Source organism: Garra rufa, chromosome 3, assembly GCF_049309525.1.
Source record: "Garra rufa chromosome 3, GarRuf1.0, whole genome shotgun sequence".
NCBI lineage: Eukaryota > Metazoa > Chordata > Actinopteri > Cypriniformes > Cyprinidae > Garra > Garra rufa.
In genome coordinates this window covers 7,216,314-7,242,595 of record NC_133363.1, presented here as the reverse complement: position 1 = coordinate 7,242,595, position 26,282 = coordinate 7,216,314, and positions in this window count along the sequence as shown.

Here is a 26,282-nt window from a genome sequence, read left to right as displayed (position 1 = left end):
AAGCCACAGCTCAAACAGCAGGTCGTTTTAAAGCATAAAGAAAAGAGGAAACTGTGCATGTCATAACTTTCACAAACATATAAACACTCAATCAAATATAGTTTAGAAAAGTACATTCAGTCAGGCGCAGAGCCCCGACTCAGAGTTCATTAAACGGGAGATGATCTCCCTCTGCCTCACTCCAGAGGAATTCTTATAGGTGAAACACTGTGGAGGAGTCTGTGGTAATGGCACGGAAGTTCATAAAAGAGAGACCAGGTACTGGAGATTGGTTTTAAATCACTGGCCAAGTTGCTCAGCTCCGAAGGGAGACAAGTTTAGCTAATGAAGCCTGACAGCCCATTCCAGAGCAGCTCGGCACAGGAGAAGATTCAGCCCGGATGCAGCCGCCGCCACCGCCCCCGGCTCGGCCCCGCTCGACGAGCGCAGGGAATGGAAGAACTTTAGAGAAACTAAGTGCTGCCCATTTCCTGCTTATTTAACACCCAATCCTACTTCAAAGCCTGTAATAGCAACACGACTCCCCGACATCAAACACACTCACTTCCCCATCTTCCTCTCCCACTTTCACTCATTCAATAACTGCCTCTCTCTCTAATTCAATCCTGCTCTCAGGTGGCACAATTAGTTCCTACCACCAGGGCTTGAGGCTTCATCCCTGCAATGAAAATTCAGCACTAACTACCCATCACTTGTACCAGGGGCACAGAGTGATGCCGTACATGCTGGCATTAGCATACTGACTAATAGCCGTACTTAGGGAGATTATTACATAGAGAGAGAAACATTGCACCGTATATCTTGAAATGCACCGGCCTGATCGAAAGCAAATGGATTAATCAAGGTACTATAGACTCTGGAGACAAAAGAGTATTTTCAACATGATAATCAGACCTTTGTAAACCTTTCTGAGTTGTAATTTGTAGATGATTAACACTAAAGACTAGTTAATCTTTGATACTAATGAACGGTGTCTTTAAGGTTAATTGCGTGGATCCCATTGTGCGACTCCTCTAGCAACACGCAACAATGAAATTTCACAAGGGGGTAGCTAGAAAGTATGAGCGTAGCAAGATTTACGGATTCCTTTTCACAACCTCTGGGAGAATCGCGCCAGCAGGACATTTTAGACAGAGGAACCAAGACGAAGCGGAAAATGCTTGTGAACCTGGCCCTTAAACATATTTCACTGCCTTACTAAAATGAAGAGAGAAAGTGGCGGACTTTGAGTTGAAGGGTGCTGTTAATTTACAGCACATGGCAAAAACAGAGAAGTGAGGATGGAAAGAAGGCAAGAGAGAAAGGGAAAGCTCTGAGTTTAATACGATTCCCAGCTCCCTAATAATCCCCGGCCTCCCCCCTGGAGTGGACTTCCACTAACCCCTCCACTGCGCTCTTCTGTTTCATATTCTTCCAAGATGATCTGGAACTAATGTGCTGTTTATTTTTCCCAGAAGATAGCGTCTGGGCTGCTCGGCTCACGCAACCTGTCTTTATCCACCCACAGGTGGATGGAGAGAGAGAAAATGACACGGGGAGATGGGAAAGGAATAGGATTTGGATGGATACTTGTGTTCCTTGTTGGATTTAAATATTTTTAGATCATCGCTGTCTCCTATAAAGTTATATGCGAGAGGAGGTGCTGAAATCAATGTTTGAAATGGTTGCTTGCTGCTGATAATATGTCAGTTTCTGATGATACCTTTTGTTCTGACAATTTTCGAGCTGAAAGACATATCGGGCGTACGTGATTGACTTCGCAGAATGTTAAAGTAATACATGCTCTCATAGCACTCAGCCTCAAACAAGTCCTATGCAATACTGTTCTGAATTTCTATTTCTTACTAATACGGGGCTGCAGCAACACCAACCAAAAGAATCCAGTTTAAAACACGTGCCAATTTCTACAAAATTTAGTCTTTGGTTTGTATTCATATTGGTTTCATATTATTTTTTCACATAGTAAAAAAAAAGCGAGTAAGGATCCCTTACTTATATATGATGTAGTAAAAAAAAATGTAACCCATTTTACAAATATCTGATAATTTGACCTTTTTATGTTTATTGATTCATGGTATTTTAAGAGACGTCCTGACATTAGCAAGGTTTGCAGGGGTCATCTCTACGATTATGATAATTTCCTGTTTTATGGGGGGGGTTTTCTGAATTTGCACGCGTTTTTGTTTAAATATCTAGTTCACTCGTGAAACTACATAGCACAGGCTTATAGGTACTTTACATACAATCTACAGCCAATACGATTGTTTGATCAACACTTATATAGTGTGGTTCAGTGTAAGCAGCTACCAGAATTCCTCTGAAACCCTCCACCTCCTCCAGCTCCACCTGTCTAGATGTGCTACTGGATTACATGCAACAGTTGCATGCAGCAGCGGCATATCTTACAAGCTCAGTGGCTTGCTAGCAGATCTAGTCTGCCAAGACCAAATACATTAAAATCACATCCAAGCTAAAACTATTCCGAAAGTTGTCATGAATGAAATATGAATGGGGGAAAAAAATGTAAAAAGTTATGGCAAGCATTGCAAGCATGAACTGTATTTTTTTATTTTACAACAAATTAGCATCATATCATTGACCCACATACAGATAAAAATACATGAGGACTGTACAAGCCATTTTAGTTCAAATGTTCTGGTTCACTGCCATTACACACTTTCTTTCTATGTGGTGAAAATAATATAATAATACCTGAAATCAACATGAAGGACCTGTCATCTGACAGGAAACAATAATAAAACCTTCATCGAATATATGCAAAACAGGTGACAGGACAGAGCTTGCGTCTACCGTGTCATCTGTGTCACCGCCATGTCACTTCCTGTCTTCTACCGAGTGAATAGATGATGGGTGCACATGGTGATTTGAGCTCCGACACAACCCCCTTTACTGTTGTTGGACAAAAAGACAAGCCAAGATGATTTCCAACAGACCGGCCCAGTCAGTTCCAATAAAGCCTGACAGCAGCTGTCAGACACTCTAATGCATGCTCTTTCAACACTCTCCGAGTGATAAAACATCGCCTCAGATTGTGTACCCTGATAAAAGTTCCCTCCGCTCACCCTGTAGGAACACAAGGAGATCTTTGATGTAGAGACACCAGGGATGCTGTGTTCCCAAGCTACTATGGGCGTCTGAGAAAGCAATGAGAGCCCTGTACTGGCCTTTTCTCTCCTTGAAGATTTGTAAATAAAATATCAAGGCATGGAGAATCCTGAAACAATCCCTCTTCAGCCGCAACGGCATGCACCAGGTACGCGGCGCAGCTCTGGATAGAGACGCGTGATTGAACTCCAGAGGTGCTGGGCATGGGCATTAATGAGATGGGAGTGGGAGCGTTTTCTTCTCTGCCCTCTGCGCGGCAGCCTTGAAACCGGCCCCGACTGGGCCCCGTCCGCGCCGGCGAAAGGTACTCGGACTAATCTGCTTCATTTTCTGCCTCTTTAACCGAGACCAATGTATTTAAACGGCTGCTCCTTTGACAGATGCTCAGTTCAAATTATTCCTAACTGGAAATTTGCTGGAGCAAAATTAAATATCCTTCAGGCCAGGCCGCCTTAAGAGAACGCTCAACATCAAAAGGGCGAACACTTCAAAAACTAAAACTAATGACCCCAGCCCACCTCCAGGGAGTGTCGTTCCAGCCTCAGATCCTGGCCAGCTAAGATTTCAGTCTTTAAATGAAGATTTTAACTGTTCCCTTGACTCTGGTCTTTAACGCAGAATACAGAATAAGAAACTGACACTACGTTTTACCACCTTCCGTCAGTCCCAAAACAGAAACAGGGCTCTAATCTGATGCATCTATTCATGACTGATTTTCACTTTGTCAGTCTCGACCATTATCACCTCCACACACCCATGGTGTGGAATCGCACCGCCAGGGCAAAACCCAAGGTTTGCCAGGGGTGACTACCATCGCAAAGCGCGTTAAACTTTCGGAATCTAGCTAAAAATGAAGCTCCATCCCCACCGTGAGGCCAGAGCAAGCAAGGCAGAGAGAGAGGGTGCTTGTGAGAAAGGGGAAAGAAGGGTTACAACAGCTGGCAACATTCATCTAGGCTCCCTGATCAGAGCCGACAGGAGTCATTAAGTCATAAAAACCACAGAAACTCCCACTCTCCAGATGAGCAAAAGGAGAACAGAACAGCCACTCGGAGTAAAGAGGGAGGTCCGTGTCGGCCCCACTTTTCCCTGTGCGAGCCTTGTACTGGAGGTTCAGGGTATTGAGCGAGACATATCTAAAGCATGGGTGAATTTATGCATCTAAAAGCTGAAAAACCCTTAACATCTAGCATCAACAGCCATCATTGTCAGAAAAGACATTCTTAGACAATCACATTGCACTATATTTTTATATACTAAATATTTTTTGCATTGCACCATTAAACTTAGTTGAAACATAAACTTAATATTTACAGAAGCCTCTGACCAGGAGTAATGGTTGATTGAATTACATCAGTAAGCTTTTGTTTTACGTGACAGACTTCAATCCTTTAGACGCATAAGTGAGAGAACATTATGTGAATAGATTACTTAGCTAGTGGCACTCCAGCACAAACCCAACCTAAACAGCAGAACTCTGTGTACATCGGTCCGTGTTGTGCATGTCAAATTAAATGAAAACATATTTTTACTGTTAGTTGCATGAGCAAGAATCAAGAATAAAGTGAAATTCATAGCATTTCAGCACAACTTCTGCTCACATATTTGTGACCCTGCACCACAAAACCAGTCATAAAGGTAAATTTTTTAAAATTGAGAATTATACATGATCTATAAATCTATATGCTTTTCATTGATGTATGGTTTGATAGGATAGGACAATATTTGGCCAAGATACAACTATTTGAAAATGTGGGTGCAAAAAAAATCTAAATATTGAGAAAATCGCCTTTAAAGTTGTCCAAATGAAGTTCTTAGCAATGCATATTACTAATCAAAAATTAGGTTTTGACATATTTACGGTTGGAAATGTACAAAATATCTTAATGCAACATGATCGTTACTTAATATCCTAATGATTTTGCCATAAAAGAAAAATCAATCATTTTGACCCATACAATGTATTTTTGGCTATTGCCACAAATATACCCATGCTACTTAAGACTGGTTTTGTGGTCCAGAGTCACATTTGAAGTTTGCATATAATGTGACTACGCATTATTTTACAGAGAGCTTACGACCTACTATCTACGCTCTGCCTTAAGAATAAATACACCTGAAAAAGGAAAGAGTTAGTTGCAAACTAGCTAGAAGTTACTAAGCCTCTTTATATACTTACGAATCTACAAACCAGCTATTTCTAAGAATATTGTTATAAAATGTAATGTTATAAGACAAAAAAAATGTTAAGAGGCAGCATCATCTGCCGCTTTAAAAAAAAAAAAGCAATTAATCACGTCAGAAATTCTGAAAAGCTCCAAAATGCCTTTCACATTTTCTAACATAATAATCCATAAATATTTCAAAATATGAATCCAAGGAACTCAGGCAAGCATTAAGATAACATGCATGGCACAGCACGCCAGAACCGCCTCTGAACTCGCTATAAAGACCGACCTATGCATATTAGTGAGATGTTGAAATATTGAGAGTGAAATGAACCGACAGTGAATGGTGTGCCATGCTTTTTTTAAATCTGATCAACGAGGTGTTTCGGTCTCTCTGAAAGGCAGTATTTCGTTTCTCCAAGCAGTGGGGTTAAACAAAAAGCAAATGTTAAGCCCCGATCCTCTGAAGTTCTGCCGGGCTTTGAAAGCCAATACCCAGCTCCTCTCACCCAGACTAACCCACCATTTTACAAGTCAAATCAAATGCCTTCTCAAATCAGGGCACATAATTTGTGACATTCATGGGAGTTTTTTTTCCCACTGTGGCATCATGGATAAAGATAATCCATGAAGACAAAATAGTTCACACACTGAAAAATCAAATTCCACACCTGTTTCTTTTAAGTAAACATTCGAGAAAGACTAAGATTTGTGTTTGTGAAGAGGTTTCCAAGTACTAGTACCCACAAGAACATGGGGAGGAACAGACAAAGCGCTCCAGAACAGCTTCTGACCGTTCAATCCCTCACTGTGAGTTTTCCACATGTGTCATCCACCTACCACTCTTCTTTGTGCAAGGCGATGTCAGGCATGAAAGAGCTTTGATAGATTTAAGACTTACTTAACCTGGGCATGAGCTACAGCGCTAACCAGGATTTAGACAGCAAACTTCTGCCTTAAAGGCTTCTTAAGCCAGCAATTAATGTAAAATATTGTCTTCGAAAATGTTTCAAGTGGCATATTTAAAAATGAGGAAATGTAAATTCTAAATAGTACGCTTTTGTATTATGTCTACAAAGGCAAGGATGATGGCCATTTAAGGAAACTTTTTTTTTCCCTTGTGGAATGCGGAGAGAACAGCGGGACAGCGAGGAGGATAGATGTAAACCTGTGAGCGTTGACCCGGAACAGTCTTCCCCTGCCCTGCGAGCACGGCAAGGTCCACCGTCAGAAGAATAAACTCTCAGTCCTGTTAGCCGCCCGGCTGCATGGATTTAATTTTCACCATCTGTTGCCTTCATGCCTCCATGCTTTCCATTTCTGCCGCACATTCTTCACAAATTCAGTAGCTTCCTTCTTCTACATTTGTAAATGTTGTTGACTGTGGAAAGGGTCCATGTTTACTTTGAATCCCTGGCCATCTCAAGGCCTCCTCTAATCACCCACAGCTGTTCACTTCTCCTTTGCTTTCCTTGGCCCATCTCTTCAAACACACAGACTATATTTTCAATGTAAATTATAGATTTGTGACAGACTAAATAAAAAGTCAGATTGTTATTGGAAGCAACATGTCCTACAGTAATAATGATATTTCATGTTTTTCAGGACATTTTCTTCCCTGGCATCTGTCCAAAATAGAATGGCAGCTTTATTTTCATGTTGTGCACCAGTCTGAGATGTATTATTGTGGTGAACTCACAGGGCAGATAACAGAGATGTTTTTCTTTTGCATAGCCTATGTGACCCTGGAACACAAAACCAGTTTTAAGTAGCATGGGTAAAATTATAGATTTTTCTTTTATGGCAAAAAAAAAATTAGGATATTGACTAAAGATCATGTTAGAAGATATTTTGTAAATTTCCTTCCATAAATATATCAAAACTATATCAAAATTTTTTGATTAGTAATATGCATTGCTTAGAACTTCATTTGGACAACTTTAAATGTGCCATGGAATGGAAAACTGTATTTACCTTGGCATAGTTAAATAATAACAGTTCAGTACATGGACATGACATACCATGAGTCTCAAACACCACCATTTCCTATATAAATCTGGTGTTTGCAAAAGACCACTGAAAAATAGGTCAATTCCAACATAACACTGACTACTACGCAATAGTCCCGGTCGTTAATAGTTACGCCCCCAACATTTGCATCGCCCAATCATCAGTAACGTCAGTACATCAGTAAAATTTCACTTACCACATAAACAGAGAGATGAATGCGTTGATGATGGCGAATGATTTACAGATCCTGAGCATCACTTACAAGCATTTAAACTTGCGTGATAAGTACTTGTGTCTCTGCAGTATAACATTAAACAGAGCACATGCGATCACAATAGTAAGAATAATGTGTCGCGGATTTAAAATGGCAGATTCAACAAACTGCATATTAAAACCGGCTAGAGTTCCTTAATTAAATATATATTTTCTATGTGCTATGTGCTAGCTATCGAGATGAACAGCTCTGTGAAACAGCCAATCAGAGCAGAGCTCATCATTAATATTCACAAACCTTCCAAATAAGGTAATAACAGAGCATTTCATTCTAGGGACAAATCGTAGGGTTGTAAATGGACTTGTAAAACCGTTTCTGGAGAATTTTTGCCCTTTCCTATGCCATATACCTTCTATGTAGATGTCAGAGAACGATTTAAAATATTGTATAAATGCATTCTATGGCACCTTTAAAGGCGATTTTCTCAATATTTAGATACTGAGTATTCAATATTTTTTTGCACCCTCAGATTCCAGATTTTCAAATAGTTGTCATATCCTAACAGACCATACATCCATGAAAAGCTTATTTATTCAGCTTTCAGATGATGTATAATTCTCAAGTCTCAAAAAATTGACCCTTATGACTGGTTTTGTGGTCCAGGGTCACATATATCAGTGTTGTTATTGTTAACTAAAACTACTGTAACTGAAAGTAAGCTGAAATCAAATGTAAATGTTTAATGAAAACATGAACTTACATAACTGAAGCGAAAATAAACATTAACAGAATGGAAATAACAGAAATGTTGTTTCTGAAATAAGTTTAGGTTGAAGTATACTGTAAACAAAATGAAGTTTTTGGAGTATGTTTTACAAGAAAACACTATTCATTTCGTTTTTCTATATTTTACATATAATTTAATGTATCTTGCCACTTCTTTGTATTTATTTGTGAAATACACCAGCAATTTCTAAGTGAAAATTGTTTAACTACATCACACTGCGCAATAATTCAAACGGACAACAGGTGTAATATTAGGCTAAGATTATAAGGAACTTAGCCTACGTTTCAAAAGAACTGACAATGTTATCAGTTATTGTGTATTTTAGCTCTACAAACTAAAATATTCCCAAACAATTAAAAGCATCGCACGTAACTGAACAACTTTCATTCCTAAATGAATCTGTTTTCGAAAAAATCAACCGAGTGATAGTCATTCACTAGCATACTTATGTACACTAAAACACCACAACTAATTCACACACCGACATACTAATTTATATAGGCTATAGCCTACACTGTTTCTATTAACTGATCTCCTGATCAAACGGAGGTGTTAAATAGTTAAAGTGTCTTCATAAGTGTTCAGTTCAAGAAAACATGGTTAGCAGTGAAATAATTCCTACCTGTCGAAAAGGTCCTTTAACCACTTCAAACAGCGAATGTCCGATGTAAACTCCAAATAAAGTTAGCTCCCAGACAACTGTATTATGAACTTTCCTTTGTTAGCACATAAACCTAACGTAATAGTTTATCACCGAACTATCTCCATTAACTTCCATTCTGTTGTTCGCTCCAAGATGGCGCCACTGTTTACGTATTTTCTAAGTGAGTCATTGAATCATTTGAAAAATGATTCACGATTCATTCAGGAATATTGTATGTTTGGCCTCAGTGTCTTTGGTGGAGCAAAAGCAGACAAACTAAAAATATTTTTGTCTAAAATGCAAGTTAACTTTATTATTATATTTAAATATTTAGTTAGATTTAAACTATTGTATCACACTCACAGAAATGTTGGTGCAATAAAGGTGCTTCACAATGCCATAGAAGAACCTTTTTTGTCTAAATGGTTCCATAAAGAACCTTTAACATCTGAAGAATCTTTTTGTTTCACAAAAGGTTCTTTGTGGCGAAAGAAGGTTCTTCAGATTATAAAAAGGTAAGAAAGAGATGGTTCTTTAAAGAACCTTTGACTAAATTGAACCAAAAATGGTTCTTCTATGGCATCGCTGTGAAGAACCTTTTAATGCAGCTTTATTTTAATGTAGGCCTACTTTAAAAATTGTAAAAATTGTAGGCTGTTGATCAACTAAATCTATAAATATGTGACCCTGGACCACAAAACCAGTCATAAGTAGGTATATTTCTAGCAATAGCCAGCAATACAATGTATGGGTCAGAATTATCGATTTATTATGCCATCATCATTATATGCCAACATCATTAGGATATTGAGTAAAGATCATGTTCCATGAAGATATTTTGTACATTTCCTACCATAAATATATCAAAACCTAAGCTTTTATTAGTAATATGCATTGCAAAAAAAATTAATTTGGACAACTTTAATGGCGATTTTCTCAATATTTAGATTTTTCTAAACCCTCAGATTCCAGATATTGAAATAGTTGCATCCCGGCCAAATATTGTCCAATCCTAAAACATACATCAATGAAAAGCTTATTTATCAACTTTCAGATTATGTATAAATAGATTTTTTTCTTTAATGACCCTTATGACTGGTTTTGTGGTCCAGGGTCACACACAGTTTATATATATATATATATATATATATATATATATATATATATATATATATATATACATACATACTTATAAACATACAGCAGTGGTCAGCAATATTCTGTTTGTTTCATTTGTATTTTAGACTTCTACATAATAGGTTTAACCTCTCTTGTAGAAAGTTTTTAGGGACTGAGTAAAGACACCAAAGAAATAAGAAAGAGAGAGAGGCAGAGAGATTGAAAGGACGAGAGCAAAACGTATAAAGAGTCGTCTGTTCTTCTTCCTGCCTGAGGACCTCGTCTGCTCTCACCTGCTCTGTTTGGCAGCGAGTGGAAAAGCAAATTTTACACAGTCTGGGACACAAATTGGCATTCTGAACCACAGTGATTCCTTGAGTGTAATCTAATTAAAGCACACAGCCAGTGGGGTAATGGCGAGAAAAAATATCAGTGCATTAAAAAGTTCAATGGATAGAGAGACATAAAAGTGTCTGGCACTCTTCTCCAAAGCCATCGTCAAGTTCGCTATCTGTAACTTTACAGCTCTTACCAGGAATGACAAGCAGTGGATAGTCTGGTACATCAAGGCAACAAGAAGCCCAGACCAAAAATAGTCAAGGATATAGAGGGTCCGTATTGCAATTTCTGTAACCGTACACCCGTTTACAACACTGCTGGTTACAAATTCACCCAACATGAAACTTCCAATGGTATTTAATTGCCTTTAAACGTCACATAACAGTTTAAACAAGCACAGGGTGCTTTGGTTTTCCATCATCCAAGAAAAAGGGATGCATAAAATCCTTTCTTCAGCTTTGAGAGCCATTGTAACTCTATAACTTGATGCAAGATCTTGAGTTGAGGGAGGATCAGTTGAGTTTTACGTTAATCCCCGACATTATCCTCCGAGATCTGAAATATGAGCGTAACGTGTCTTTTTGAGAGTGGGGGAAGATGATCTCAGCTGCGGTAAGGTTTAATGTTATCACACTTAAAATACTTTAGTTCATCCAGCGATAATGTTTACCACAGAAACAGTTGAATAAAACTCCCTCGGGTTGATTCATCCAAACCTGGGGACACTGAGATGTACACAGAATATTTTAGCACTGTGTAAGACTGGAGGTTAGTCAGTAAAGAGGTTGTAAAAAGATCAGTGCTTTTGAATTGGTTTTGCTTCAGGACCCAGATTTTACATTGGACATCAAGTGGTGACAACACAGTACTAAACACAACCTGTATTTAATGTACTGTATTTGTTTACGTTTTTCAAGGATAAAGGGATGTGTCGAAACCTGCACATGTTCACAATTGGATTATTTGGCTGCTTACCATTTGATCGTTGTATTTTTGCCAAGGTACATACAGTACATTTTGGATTGCACAAATGACACAACACCAACAACAACAACAAAAAGATATGGGGGGGATATTTTTCTTTTATTTACAATGCATGACAATATGGTTAGCTGGTTGGTTCATAAATGCATTTTGCATGCTATCTCAAACCGTATTTTCATTAGAACAGAACAGACATGCTGTGAATCCTTCTAAAAGCTATTTTAAAATATTATTTTATATTATTTTTACAATGCTTGACAAATTTTAGTTGCATTTTCATATTTGCATGTTGCATTGTTTTTCTCCAATCATATCAGAACAGACCTGCTGTGATTTCTTTTAAAAGTTTTTATTTATTTATTCATTCATTAAAGGAGTAGTTCACTTTCAGAACAAAAATGTACGGATAATGTACTCACCCCCTTGTCATCCAAGATGTTCATGTCTTTCTTTCTTTAGTCGAAAAAAGAAATGGTGTTTTTTGAGGAAAACATTTCAGGATTTCTCTCCATATAATGGACTTCTATGGTGCCCCCAAGTTTGAACTTCCAAAATGCAGTTTAAATGCAGCTTCAAAGGGCTCTAAATGATCCCAGCCAAGGAAGAAGGGTCTTATCTAGCGAAACGATCAGTTATTTTCTAAAAACATTTACAACTTATATACTTTTTAATCTCAAATGCGTGTCTTGCCGAGCTAGACAAGACAAGCATTTGAGGTTAAAAAGTACATAAATTGTAATTTGTTTTGAAAAATAACCCATCGTTTTGCTAGATAAGACCCTTCTTTTCTCGTCTGTGATCATTTAGAGCCCTTTGAAGCTGCTTTTTGGAAGTTCAAACTCGGGGGCACCATAGAAGTCCATTATATGGAGAGAAATCCTGAATTGTTTTACTCAAAAAACATAATTTCCTTACGACTGAAGAAAGAAAGACATGAATATCTTGGATGACAAGGGGTGAGTACCTTATCTGTAAATTTTTGCTCTGAAAGTGAACTACTCCTTTAATTCATTCATTTACTCAATGCATGGCAATATGGTTACATTTTCATATGCATTTTGCATTATTTTTCCCTGCTGCAATCCTATTAGAAAAGACCTGCTGAGAATCAATGCATGTAACATTTTAGAAAAAGGTCCTAAGCCTTATGTTCTGCATCTAGTGCCTGTTTTTCCTCATTTGAATCTCTGTTTTAATTGCAGTTTTAGTGCTTTGGGGCACAACAGACCATGTATGAAACACGCAGCCATAGCAACACCAGTAGCCTTGTATATCCATGCGTGATTAATTACTTTAAATGTGCCTTTCAACCTTAGATAGTCAGCGAGGGCCTTCAGGCCAGGTCCTCCACATCACAGCGGGATGCTCTTCACTTTATACCGCCAGTAAACTAAATCAAACAAGACCCCACTGCAGCCGTGTCCCAGGTCACTCCTGTGAGGGAGAAAAGAGAGATTGAATTAGTTAGGGTTGGCACACATCATAAGCACATGCCAGCAACATTTATTTGTGTGTGTGTGTGTGTGTGTGTGTGTGTGTGTGTGTGTAATGTGTTGGCCTCATTGTGCCTCAAACCTCAAACCCTAATAACCAGGAATGATGTGATCATAGGCAATACCACTAGATCCCCACAACATAATCAAGGCTCCTCTTGGGTTTTCACTATTATTTCTCACCCATATAAGTTTCATCTGTTAGCATTAAATTTAACAAAACAGGCTAACGGCCAATTCTTGAAGCCCTATGGAATAAAATTTGACTAATGTCACAGTAGGGTTGCACACTTTCTATTTACCTGGTCTCATGCGAAAATCTGACAAAAGTTTACATACACCTTGCAGAATCTGCAAAACGTAAATTATTTTACCAAAATAAGAGCGAACATACAAAATGCATGTTACTTTTTATTTAGTACTGACCTGAATAAGATATTTCAAACAAAAGACTTTTACATGTAGTCCACCGTTCAAAAGTTTAACAGTTCAAAACAGTTAAACTGCCCGCTGTTCTTCAGAAAAAGTCCCACAAATTCTTTGGTTTTCCAGTATTTTTGTGCATTTGAACCCTTTCCAACAATGACTGTATGATTTTGAGATCCATCTTTTCACACTGAGGACAACTGAGGGACTCATATGCAACTATTACAGAAGGTTCAAATACTCATTGATGCTCCAGAAGGAAAGACAATGCATTAAGAGTCGGGGGTGAAAACTTTTTGAATATGAAAATTAAGGTAAATTTAACTAATTTTGTCTTCTGTGAAACATGTAAGTATCTTCTTTAGATTCTGAAGGGCAGTACTAAATGAAAAAAATTATAATCAGTAAAATGAGAAAAAAGTTTACACCCCTGGCTCTTAATGCATTGTGTTTTCTTCTGGAGCATCAGTGAGCTTTTGAACTTTCTGTACTAGTTGCATTTGTCAGTTGTCTTCATTGTGAAAAGATGGATCTCAGAATCATACAGTCATTGTTGGAAACGGTTTAAATACACAAAAATGCTGAAAAACCACACAATTTGTAGGACCTGAATCATATAAATTCAACTACTATTTTCTTGTGGACTATATGTAAATGTATTTCATGTAAAATATCTTATTCAGGTCAGTACTAAATAAAAAACAACATGTATTTTGTATGATCCCTCTTATTTTGGTAAAAATAATTAACATTTTGCAGATTCTGCAAGGTGTATGTAAACTTTTGACTTCAACTGTATGTACCATTTTGCTTTCCTTTTTTATAGGTGAAATGTTAAATGTACATTGAGATTTACTTCAATTTGAATAATAAAAAGTGATAACACTGTCATCTCTACAGCCAGATTCATTCTGCTTTAATTATTATAGTTATATCCAATTTGATTAACATGCCTGTGGCAAGATTTTTGCGCCACATTCAAAGTAAAATATCCAGTGAGCACTAGAAGAGCATTCAGTTTTTTTCTGAAACTGATGAACATAAATGTGTGAACATTTTTATTACGTTGGTTGTTGTATGTAGCGCGGCAGTCCAGAAATTAAATGGCCAGTGAGTGGCACTAAAAGGTTAATACTCTTTTGTCTTTAAAAATGACAAACTATTACAATAAACCCTTCCCTAAACTTAAATGAGTGTTAACAAAAGCAAACATGTGGTAAAAACACATTTGCTGAACCAGCCATACTATTTTAGCCTATTTCCAAGTCTTTGTTCTCTTTTATCATGACTCAATGTAAGTCTAGTGCTGTACCAGGTGAGCTACCGAGCAAGTTTACTATGTCAGAAATGCCATATATATGTAAAACGTTTACAAATCATGCACTATGGTAACTGTTTTGAAGTCACAACAATATATCATGCAAAAACAAGTCTATAAATTGATAATCAGCCCCTGTGATCATAATTTGTGTCAATATGGAACAAAAGTTGTTGGTGGCACTAAAGTGTTAATTTCAGCTGGGTTTCATAGGTATGTTTCTGGGGTTTTGCGAAAGGAAAATGTATTTCTATTGATCTGAATATTTTGTAAACAAAATTACTTTATTTTTAGCTACATGTTTCTCTATTTTTAACATTTTAGTTACATGAAGATTGAGCCTCACTAAGGCAAAAAAAAAAAAGTGCTTGCTTCATAAAATGAGGCAATGCCAATCTGCTGTCATGCCAGCGAGGACAAACAGAGGCCCTGTGGGATTTTTGTAACAATAGCAATACATCACTGCTCCAATTAGCCCTGTTACATGCTCAATTAAGCTGTTCACATGCATCATCTGTGCCAAATATCTGTCAACAGATGTTCATGGATAAAAAACACACATAATGAGTTTTAAAACATGACATTAGTACACATTATGACAACATTTTGTACAGCGATATTTATGGACGTGTCACGGTGCTCTTCGGTGGCAATAAAAAGGCCTAGATTTCTTTGCTTTGCTTTGCCTCCAGGCAACATTACAGGTCTTTGATCGAAGTGTACAATAATCTAGATTTAGAAAACTAAGACTGATAAGCATTCAACAAAAATATATCAATATATCAGCCTTCAGTTTGCGCTCTAGAAAAAATCGAATCCTCTTTACCCCGATTTGCATAGGCGAGCGAATCGCTCAGTCTCATGATGGAAAAAGTGACATATTCTTAATTCAAGAAGCCTCCCCCACTCTGCTAATATGTCATGGTGCATTCCCAAGGACCCAAACGAGACAGAATGAATCTGAGCGTAGATGTGGCCGCTGGGTTTCCCTCCTTCCCATTCTCTTTACTTCCCACTCGGCTTTGGGTTTTTATTAATTTTATTTAATTATCCTAAAAAGCTCTTTTTACACCGTAGCGGCGGCGCTCCACTCCCCCAGTATGAGCTATGTAATTTAATAAAGCTCCATTAAAGGGAGGATTTGATTAAAAAATTAAGCTGCCACGATCACCCCCTCCCCCCACCCCAAGTTAGGATGAGATCCAATATTTCACATTATGAATATGTCGAGTAGAAATTATCACCGCAGGACAAATTAATACATTTCACGGGACCTCCGCGATGACAAGCGGAGGAGACGAATGTATAGAAAGTTGAAGAAAGGGAAAATGAAGTGTGAACTCGTGCCTTTATCTCAGGTGTTCCGCCTCTTTTCCGCTCTTGTCTTTCCTATCATGCCCCGTGTTCAAATCTCCTCTCATAATTCCCCATTTTCCACTTCCTCCTGACCGAGTCCGAATCAAATAACTCAGATGGAAGTCTCTCGGTCGGCCGCGTATGACGACACCGGCCTGCAATTTCACGAGGACCCGGGCAAAGTCCGTGCTGCGACTTTCTGGCCTGGCTTTGGAGAGCGTTCCTGTTGCCTAATTGTTTATACATGGCATAGCGACCCTTTGAAATCCCATCTGCCCCGCCGTCCGGCCAGAACAAGCACGCCTTGTGCGTGTGTACGCACAAAGACTCGCTGATAAAGAAAACGTGCGAGCCGTCCATTGCCATCGTTCACGAGCGATGGCAGGATTTGGAAAAAAGCATGGAGGCACGGTGCAGTTTAAAGTTAAATGACATTTTGGCAATCCAGTTTTGGAGGAGAAACATAATCTGCGCAATTAATGCCTGAAAATTATAGCCTGGATCTAGTAGTGGTTTGAAGCATAAGTTATTGATTTTGAAATGAAAACCTGTACTCTTCAAGGTTAAATCCAGTCTACCCTCATTACGGCTCTGTCCTTGAGAGGACCCACATTAGGGGCCGCAGCAAGGAGGAGAGAGGGGCTGCTTTAATGAAGGTGAATTTAATGGGATTTAATGTAGCTGGGGGCAATGGAGCAGCAGAGATAGGGTTTTAACAAAGAGCCGGGGAGCAGGGGTACAGCCCAGAGAGCAGCCATTTTCCATTCTTTTTATTTATTTCGCCATTCAGCCAGATGGGATGAAAGCACACCATGTCTTAGTTGTAAGTGGGTCCCGCGAGTCAGCACTTACTCTTTGCTCTGGAGTCAAGCCGGCAAAAAAGAACCCGGCTTTTCCACCCCTGTCATCTACACAGCCTATTGTACAGACCAATATAACATGATACGATTTTTTTTTCCTTCTTCTTCTTAAAAAAGGATCCCAATCTGTTCCACACACCTAACCCCTTCAACCTGAGCCGAGGACGACGGGACGTAACACATCGTGCCGTCCAAGTATCTGACGGTACATTCCAAAATTCTTCTCGAAGAATGCATTTAAATGATTTACGAGCCACTGATGTGAAAGACACACTCATTTTGCAAACGCTCAGCATGTCTTGGCTTCTCAGAGCTGTGGAATAATTGTTTTTATTGTACGACCAAGTTTAATTTCCATTCCATGCGATCCATTGTCTGTGTAGACATAGTGTATCCACTGCATTCTTTCTTTCTTTCTTTCTTTCTTTCTTTGACAATGTCAGACAGTGGTTATGTCACTCATATCGAGCAGTATCTTTGACCAGGGCAGAGTTCGGAAACATTCATGGACTATTATAGTTTTTGTTAATATTTTAAAGATTAGATTTTAATGTTATATTTTTTGTTTTGTTTTCATTTTGGCTAGTTTTATTAATTTTGTTTTTGCCATTTATTTATTTATTTATTTGTTTGTTTGTTTATGTCTATATATTTTTTTTCATGCTTTAATTTTTAGTTTTAGAGGTTTATTATTTATTTAGTTAGTTTAGTATATTAACCTCAAAAAGGAAAACATCAAAAATAGCTGAATTAAAATTGTTATTATTTTTTTCTTCTAAATGTTTCTTCTATTTCAAGTAATTACATTTTATTTTTTATTTTTTATTACTTTCTTTTGGCAAGTCTTTATTTTATTTCAAGTAATGAAAATTTGTATGATTTATGTTTTTACACTTTGTGTTTTCATTTTCATTTGAGTTATTTTAGTAAAAAATTTTTTGTCTATATAGTTACCCTAGTGAAAATTAATATACTAAAATTTATTTAAAATACATTTATTCACACTAAGTATACTACAAATACATTTGCATAGTATGTACTTAATAAAAAATACTCTGCAATTGTACTTTTAGTATACTAAACGAGTATATAGTTTATATAGTACAGTTTATATAGTTTTTACAGTATTTAGCTCCAGTTACTATAGTACTTCAGCTTAAACTAAATAAAAATTAGAAATTTTGTCTTGGCAGCTGAAAAGATAAATAAAATGTTATTTATTTTAGATCTAATATTTAAATTTTATAGACTTTATTTTTATATATTTTTTTGTTTTCATTTTAATATTAAAGTTTTAGTCATTTTGCTGTGTGTATTTGTACTTTTATTTTTTATATATATATAATTTTTATAGTATTTAGCTCTAGTTACTATAGTACTTTATTTATTTATTTATTTATTGCTAATCTTTATTTTATTTCAAGTAATGATTTTTAATGATTAATATTTTTTTATACTAAATGTTTTCATTTTCATTTTAGTTATTTTGTTGTGTGTTTTTGTCATTTTTTACTTTTAGTTTTTTCTATTTCTATATGGTTACTCTAATGGAAAAAAAATACTAAAATGTATTTAAAATGCATTTATTTCACACTAAGTATACTGCAAATACATTTACACATTATGTACATAATAAACACTCTGCAATTGTACTTTTAGTATACTAAACTGGTATATTTAAAGTCTGCTAAATTGAAACAACTAACTTTGTACTTAATGCACTTTATTTGTGCAGAAGCAGTGCTAAGGTCCAACTAAAGATATACTAAGTATATTTGATTGTCCTAATGTGCTTTAGGTACACTTTAAATATTTCATATTTTAAGGCCGATATTATTTAAAGATCACACAATCCTCATCAACAGTGACATTATTTTAGGCCTAATATTAAGAAATGTGCATTGTGCACAAGTAGTACTCCAAATAAAGTTTAATTACAATTTTTATATCAGTAAGTCTCAAGCGATATGTCAGTAAATATGTGACCCTGGACCACAAAACCAGTCATAAGGTTAAATTTGTACAAAACTGAGATATATAGATCATATGAAAGCTCAATAAATAAGCTTTCTATTGATGTATGGTTTGTTAGGATAGGACAATATTTGGACGAGATACATCTATTTCAAAATCTGAAATCTAAGGGTGCAAAAAAGTTGTCCAATTTAGGTTCTTAACAAGGCATATTACTAATCAAAAATTACATTTGGATAGGTTTACAGTAGGAATTTTACAAAAAATCATCATGGAACATGATCTTTACTTAATTTCCTAATGATTTTTGACATAAAAGAAAAATCAATAATTTTGACCCATACAATGTATTTTTGGCTATTGCTACAAATATACCCCAGCGACTTAAGACTGGTTTTGTGGTCCAGGGTCACATATGTTAATAGACTTGAACTATACTTAGTATAAAATAAATGCGTTTTAAATCTATTACCTTTTAAATATGTATGTCTATTTTTGTTCTAGTTTTTTTAGTCATATTAGTCCTAAAACAAAACAACTTTTTTAATATTTTACTTCAAGTAATGACATTTTTGCACATTTTTAGATAGCGATAATAACCCTGGGTTGTGCTCATGCATCCAGCCCCCTTTTTCACCAAAGACAATCGGCGATTCAAGGAGTTGTCAACTTTCAGACCAGTTTCCATTATTAATTGCGTGTAGCTTGCATAACAACTGTTGAGGCCCCATCGGATGAGTCAAGCTGCACACTATAGCGCTGAGGTCACATCTCTCTCTGCCGTGCCCTCCGCTTCTCATGTGCTTGATGAAAACAATGTGTGCTCTCTGCAAATAACATTAAACAGCCCGCTTCTACAGTAATGCCCCATAAATATGCCCAAATCTTGAAAAGCAAAAATAATTACTTTCATACCTTGTACTAAGGCCGTCGCACAGATTCATTTCTCCTCTCAACCCCCCCAACACCACACACTTTTCTCTTTCTAGCCTCACAAATCAGCCTCCGCCGTGAATGCAGAGTTGGGATGCTTTAAAGAGCACAAACAACACATTAATTAGAAGTGTCAGTGCGACGAAATTGCTCGTAGTTTCCTCTTCTGTAAAGTTTCACGATAATAATACCAGTAACCCATTACACATCACTTGTATTTTACCCATGCCTGGCAGCCAGTCTAGGCTAAAAATGAATTATAGTTCATCTCCAACTTATTTTACTCACTCTCCCTTTGAGAGAAACTCCTGAGATGAGTTCACCCGACACGCTTTTGTTGAATAATACCTCTCCGCATTTTAATCAGCAAAACACACTGTTGATGCATCGCTTCACGCGCGTTCTGCCGATCTCTGAGGGGCCGCTCAAAACTTTAGAGGAAAACAAGCACTCCGTTGCTAAGAGGTCAAACTCGGGGTATATAATTAAAGACATACACCTAGCGCAGTGGTGGGTACGTGAGAGGCATAATTAATGTAGAGGCATGCGCTTCCAACTCACTGATCCTCTGCCAAGTTCAGCATGTGCGGACATGATGCTCCAGCCAAGGGCACTGGCGTAATGATGGACGGGGCAAAGACGTTCCTCCAAGACTCACCTTGCCCTTTAAAACATTTGCAGAGCAACAGGGATATCCGCACGACATGGAAACCCCAAATGCCAAAGGTCACCAGGCGTCTCAAATGTGAGTATAGAGTAGGAATGGAATTTGAGCCCCTGTGAGCAATTGAAGACTATTTCCTTTGCTCTTAAAAATAAAGGTTTCTTATTAACATTGATGGTTCCATGAACGTCCACAGAACTTTTCAACTGCACAGAAGGTTCTTCATAGTGAAAAAAAGTTCTTTAGATTATTCAAATGTTCTTTACACTGTTTCAAAACTGAAAATGGTTCTCCTATTGCATCACTACACTCTTAAAAATAAAGATGCTTTAAAAGGTTCTTCACAGCGATGCCATAGAAGAACCATTTTTGGTTCCACAAAGAACTACTTAGTCAAAGGTTTTTTAAAGAACCATCTCTTGCTTACCTTTTTATAATCTGAAGAACCTTCTTTCATCACAAAGAACCTTTTGAAGGTTCTTCAGATGTTAAAGGTTCTTTATATGGAACCATTTAGACAAAAAAGGTTCTTCTATGGCATCGTGAAGCACCTTCATTTTTAAGAGTGCATATGATTTTATACAGTCAAACCAAAATTTTTACTAATGGGTATAAAGGACATTATAGTTAATTTCTGTGATGATAGCAAAATCAAGTAAACTGTGTAAACCAAGTAAACCAAAAATTCTTCATACAATGCACTACCAGTAAAAGTGTTAAAAATATGGGTCCAAAAGTTTGATTTGACACTTTGACCCTGACCATGTTTTGTTTTTATCTAAGCTAAGATAGATTTGTTCTGACAGTTTAACTCTTGAGTTCTTGTCATATTTTACTACCATTTTCTAAGCTTTAGGAAATAAACTGTGATAGTGTGAGAAATGTTTAAGGTGTCTGAATATATTTAAGTTTGACTGTATAATGTACATACTGTATTTTTAAGAAATGGTTATGATTAGGTTTAAAGGTATGAATGGAATTAGCCCATCTAAAAAATGAATAAAGGAAATAAATAAATTAAAATGTATTGTTACTAAAATGTTATTTTCCTGCACATTTCTGTTTGCTACATTGTTTTTATACTCTATAAATGGTTAAGATAAAATGGTATATTTTTTGTTTTCATTTTAATTTTAAAGTTTTAGTCATTTTGTTGTGTGCATTTGATTTTTTGTTATTTTTAATAGAGTTTTATTTTTTTATTTTAGTTTATTCAGCTCTTCAACTTAAACTAAATAAAGTAAGAAATGTTTTATAATTTTTTATAAAAACTGAAAAAATAAATTAAAACTTAATTTTGTTTTGGTTAATCTTTATTTTATTTCAAGTAATGCAAATTTTTATGATTTATATTTTTATACTTTGTGTGTTCATTTTCATTTGAGTTATTTTGTTGTGTTTTTTGTAATTTTTAGTTTTTTATATGTCTATATAGTTAATCTAGTGAAAAATAAATATACTAAAATGTATTTGAAATACATTTATTAATAAAATAATTTTTCAAAAGAAATGTGTTACATATACCTACATGTAAACCCTGAAAATATGTCTTTGATAAAAAAAAATTAAACGTGCATCTATACAAATATTGCAAATATTCATGATTTGTAAATATTTTGCATTGTTTGGGTTTAAATACATATTGTTTACAGTTAAAAATGTTTCAATATGTCTTAAACGTCATGCAAAACTGCTACTTCTACTACAAAAATGTGTTTTGTACCTGTAAATGTTACATACTAATAATACCTATATGTAATCAATGAGACCAGGCTGTTAAATTAAAAAAAAATAATAATAATTAAATTAAATTAAATTAAATTAAATTAAAAATAAATAAATAAAATAAAACATATTTTCGATAAAATAATAAAAGTGCATTTATACAAATATTTGTACAGAAGTGCAACTATACAAAACTGCTACTTCTACTATAAAAATAAAAAAAAAATAAAATGCAATAAAATAGTTAATAAATTCTAAATATCTTTTCGATAAAATAATAAAAGTGCATCTATACAAATATCGCAAATATTCATAATGATTCGTAAATATTTTACATTGTTTAGGTGTGAATACATATTGTTTACAGTTTAAATGTTTCAATATGCCTTAATTGTACGTTGTAAACTTCCTTTCCCTTTCATATATTGTAAAAACATCAAGAAATATTCTATATTAATTTCAATTAAGACTCCAGCTTTTAACAAAGCTGGCCTAGAAAAGGTATAATTCTAATTAATTGAACATATAAAATAAAGAGAAATAAGAAAACTTAGGTTCTTCATTACGCAAAGGAACTTGAACCCAATCCCCTCTCTTGCAGACCCGAGTAACCCCATCAAAAAGCAAAGTCAACATTAATTGGAAAGAAATTAGGAAACCTTGTCAAAGCCAGTTAATTTTTTATACTTACTAAACGACAGTGATCACAATAAAACAAGCTGCATTGTTCGCACATCTGCATTTTCCATTTAATCCTTGACTTTCATTGGAGCTGTCTGTAATCCCTCAAACATGACTAATGGGAAACATTAAGTACAAGTTCGAGAACGAGTGGTTTTAATTAAAAGCTGCTTCGCAGAGGCCTTGGATGGCTGGAGTTTTTTATAATTCTTCAGAGGAGCCAGCATGTGTTTTTCCTTTTATTAGCAGTTATGGACATACTCGGTCAGCACAAGGTGTTGCGCATTTTCTGCAGAAACTTAAAAGCAAAGCACTGCTATCTAAACCACATTTCTCTTCGACAACGGCTTTCAAGTTTTGGAGAGCGACTAAATAGTGAAGAATGACTGAAAGGGGAACGCTGATGTAAATGGTACGAAGATGGAGCCGAGTTCAAATAGCCATATTTAGAAAATACAACATCTTGTGGGCGAAAAACGAAATAAATGGTTAAAACATGCTGAGTGGCACGTCGGATGGATACGGGAGGGGGGGAAAAAAGAAATAAAACAAAAAAAATCAATTTTACAGCTTCCGACAGAGGAAATAGTTAGGGATCTCCGCTGGAATCTTCATGGGAAACATTCATGACCTTGTGCTGACAGCAGTTTGTTCCACCCACATGGAGTGAACTCAAGTTTATAAGAGTTAATGAACACTACTGCCATACCGATTTTCAGTATGAGTGTGTAACACTTTGACCTCACATTTTAAAGCAGGGTAGTCTCCTGCATATGGGTGTAATCACACAACCAGATCCATTCAGATCATGGCCTCTATACGGCGTGTCATGGCCTTAAAATCCAACACAATGCATATGAAAGACTATCGTCTTTAACTACAATCTCTGGAGACCTGGTTTGATTGTGCAGGATTTGACTGTTTTATGATGATAGCTGCATTTTATTTTGTGTTATGTTTCAGATAGATAATACCTTTTTTATTGTAAATGTTTTACACATGTAAGAGACTTTATATATATTATTTTATGATATGATATGATATGGTATATATATATATATATATATATTTTTTTTTTTTTTTTTTTTTTGATAAAGTTGTCCAAATGAAGTTCTTAGCCATGCATATTACTGACCAAAAATTTAATTTTGATCTATTTAGGGTAGGAAATTTACAAAATATCTTCATGAAACATGATCTTTACTTAATAATACTAACTTTACTTAATACTTTCTAATAAATTTTGGCATAAAAGAAAAATTGATAATTTTGACCCATACAATGCATTTTTGGGTCATTTTTTTTTGTGCTACTTAAGACTGGTTTTGTGGTCCAGGGTACTATATTATGAACTATATTATTATTATTATTATTATTATTATTATTATTATTATTATTATTAATTAATTAATTTATTTATTTAAAATGAACCCAAATAAGTTGGAAATTAAAAATCAGGAACTTAATTACTAGAGATATCAGCAATGATCAAAAGGTGAACATTTCTTAATTTATTTATACATGTTATATGTCTACTACCAATTTAAAAAATGTTTATTATTTCTTTTTTTATCTAATTTTATTTAATTTTAATATTTATTCAGCCTATTAATAAATATTGATTTACTGAACATATTAATAAATGCTAATATATACAGTACAGACCAAAAGTTTGGACACACCTTCTCATTCAGGTGTGTCCAAACTTTTGGTCTGTACTGTAGATATGAATTCAACTGAAAAAACTTGTGAAAAAATATCTTTCAGGTGGTCAAATAGCAAATAGCAAATAGTGGAGCTCTACAGCCACCTACTGGTAAAGTTATTTGTAGTTTTTTTTTTTACTTTTAAAACTGGATTTTCCAAAAATGGGCAAAAATCTTTTTGAAATTATGTGAAAAATCATGTGAAATTATCCATGTTATCCCCATGAATTATAGTTAGAAATGTGGGTCTTTTATAAAGTGAATTTTACATAAAAAAGCAGTTTTTGTATAAAAAACTATTTAAAAAATATTTATTTATTAATTTATATATATTTTTAAAATATCACTAACCCACTGAAAATGTGCTGCACAAATGTGGAGTAAAAACTTTAATAAACAGAAAAATATACAGTACAGACCAAAAGTTTGGACACACCTTCTCATTTATTTGAATGAGAAGGTGTGTCCAAACTTTTGGTCTGTACTGTCTGTGGTCTGTGTGTGTGTGTGTGTGTGTGTGTGTGTGTGTGTGTGTGTGTGTGTGTGTGTGTGTGTGTGTGTGTGTGTGTGTGTGTGTGTGTGTGTGTGTGTGTGTGTGTATGTATATATATATATATATATATACACACACAAACTTGCTCTATGAACCCTAATTTTGTACTACAGCACATCATCTATGGCTGTACTTATGGCTCATTCCATAAAATCACAGCTAAAAGTATCATGTAATCAAATGCAATTACTTCAATCACATGTTATTTCTTCAAATCTCAGTCTTTATATCAATCTATGCAGCCTCTTTTCTCCATGCGGGTCATGGCAAGTTTCAGCCTTTGCACTGCAATGCTGTCCATATTATCCTTTTGTCCATCTGCCTGAAATCTTCCCCTTGTGTCCACTTAGAAATGGCGGACAGTGCTTAACGCTCAGCGTGCTTGTCTGCATCCAAAGACGTCTGGAAAAGCCATTGGTCCGAGCCACTTTTTGGAGTGTGCGCTCTGAACTGCCTCCCGGACTTGGCGGTGTCCATGACAGGTCCTCTCCTGGTGAGCTTGCTCCCATGATGAATGGCCACCTTTCTATTCTTTATTGCTCCACTAAATCATACAACTGCCATGTGTTTATAACCCATTTTTGCTGCTTTTATCCCCCTCCGTTTTTTGAAATTAAACTATGGAAGTCTTGTTTTTTTCTAATAAGGAACAGGCAGGTCTAAGAGACTTTCTGCATGAATTTTGCAGGCCTCTAATACACAAATGCACATATGTGACATTGCATGGGTCAAAATTATTGATTTTTCTTTTATGCCAAAAATCACTAGGATATTAAGTAAAGATCAAGTTCCATGAAGATATTTTGTAAATTTCCTACCATAACTATATTTTTGGTAAGTAATATGCATTGCTAAGAACTTCATTTAGACAACTTTAAAGGCGATTTTCTCAATGTTTTTGAGATTCCAGATTTTCAAATAGTTGTATCTCAGACAAATATTTATTATCCTAATAAACCATACATCAATGGAAAGCTCATTCATTTCAGATGATGCATATACAGTATCTAAAAAAAATTGACCCTTATGACCTTATGGTTTTGTGGTCCAGGGTCACATATGTGCTCACATTCATGGTAAGGCTGCTGAGGATATTAGAGGACCTCAAAAACATGATCGGTCAGCTTCATTACTGAAATGCTAGCAAATGGAAAGCACAAAAACCATTAAGTCACTTCAACTAAAAGTCTTGATGCTCTAACT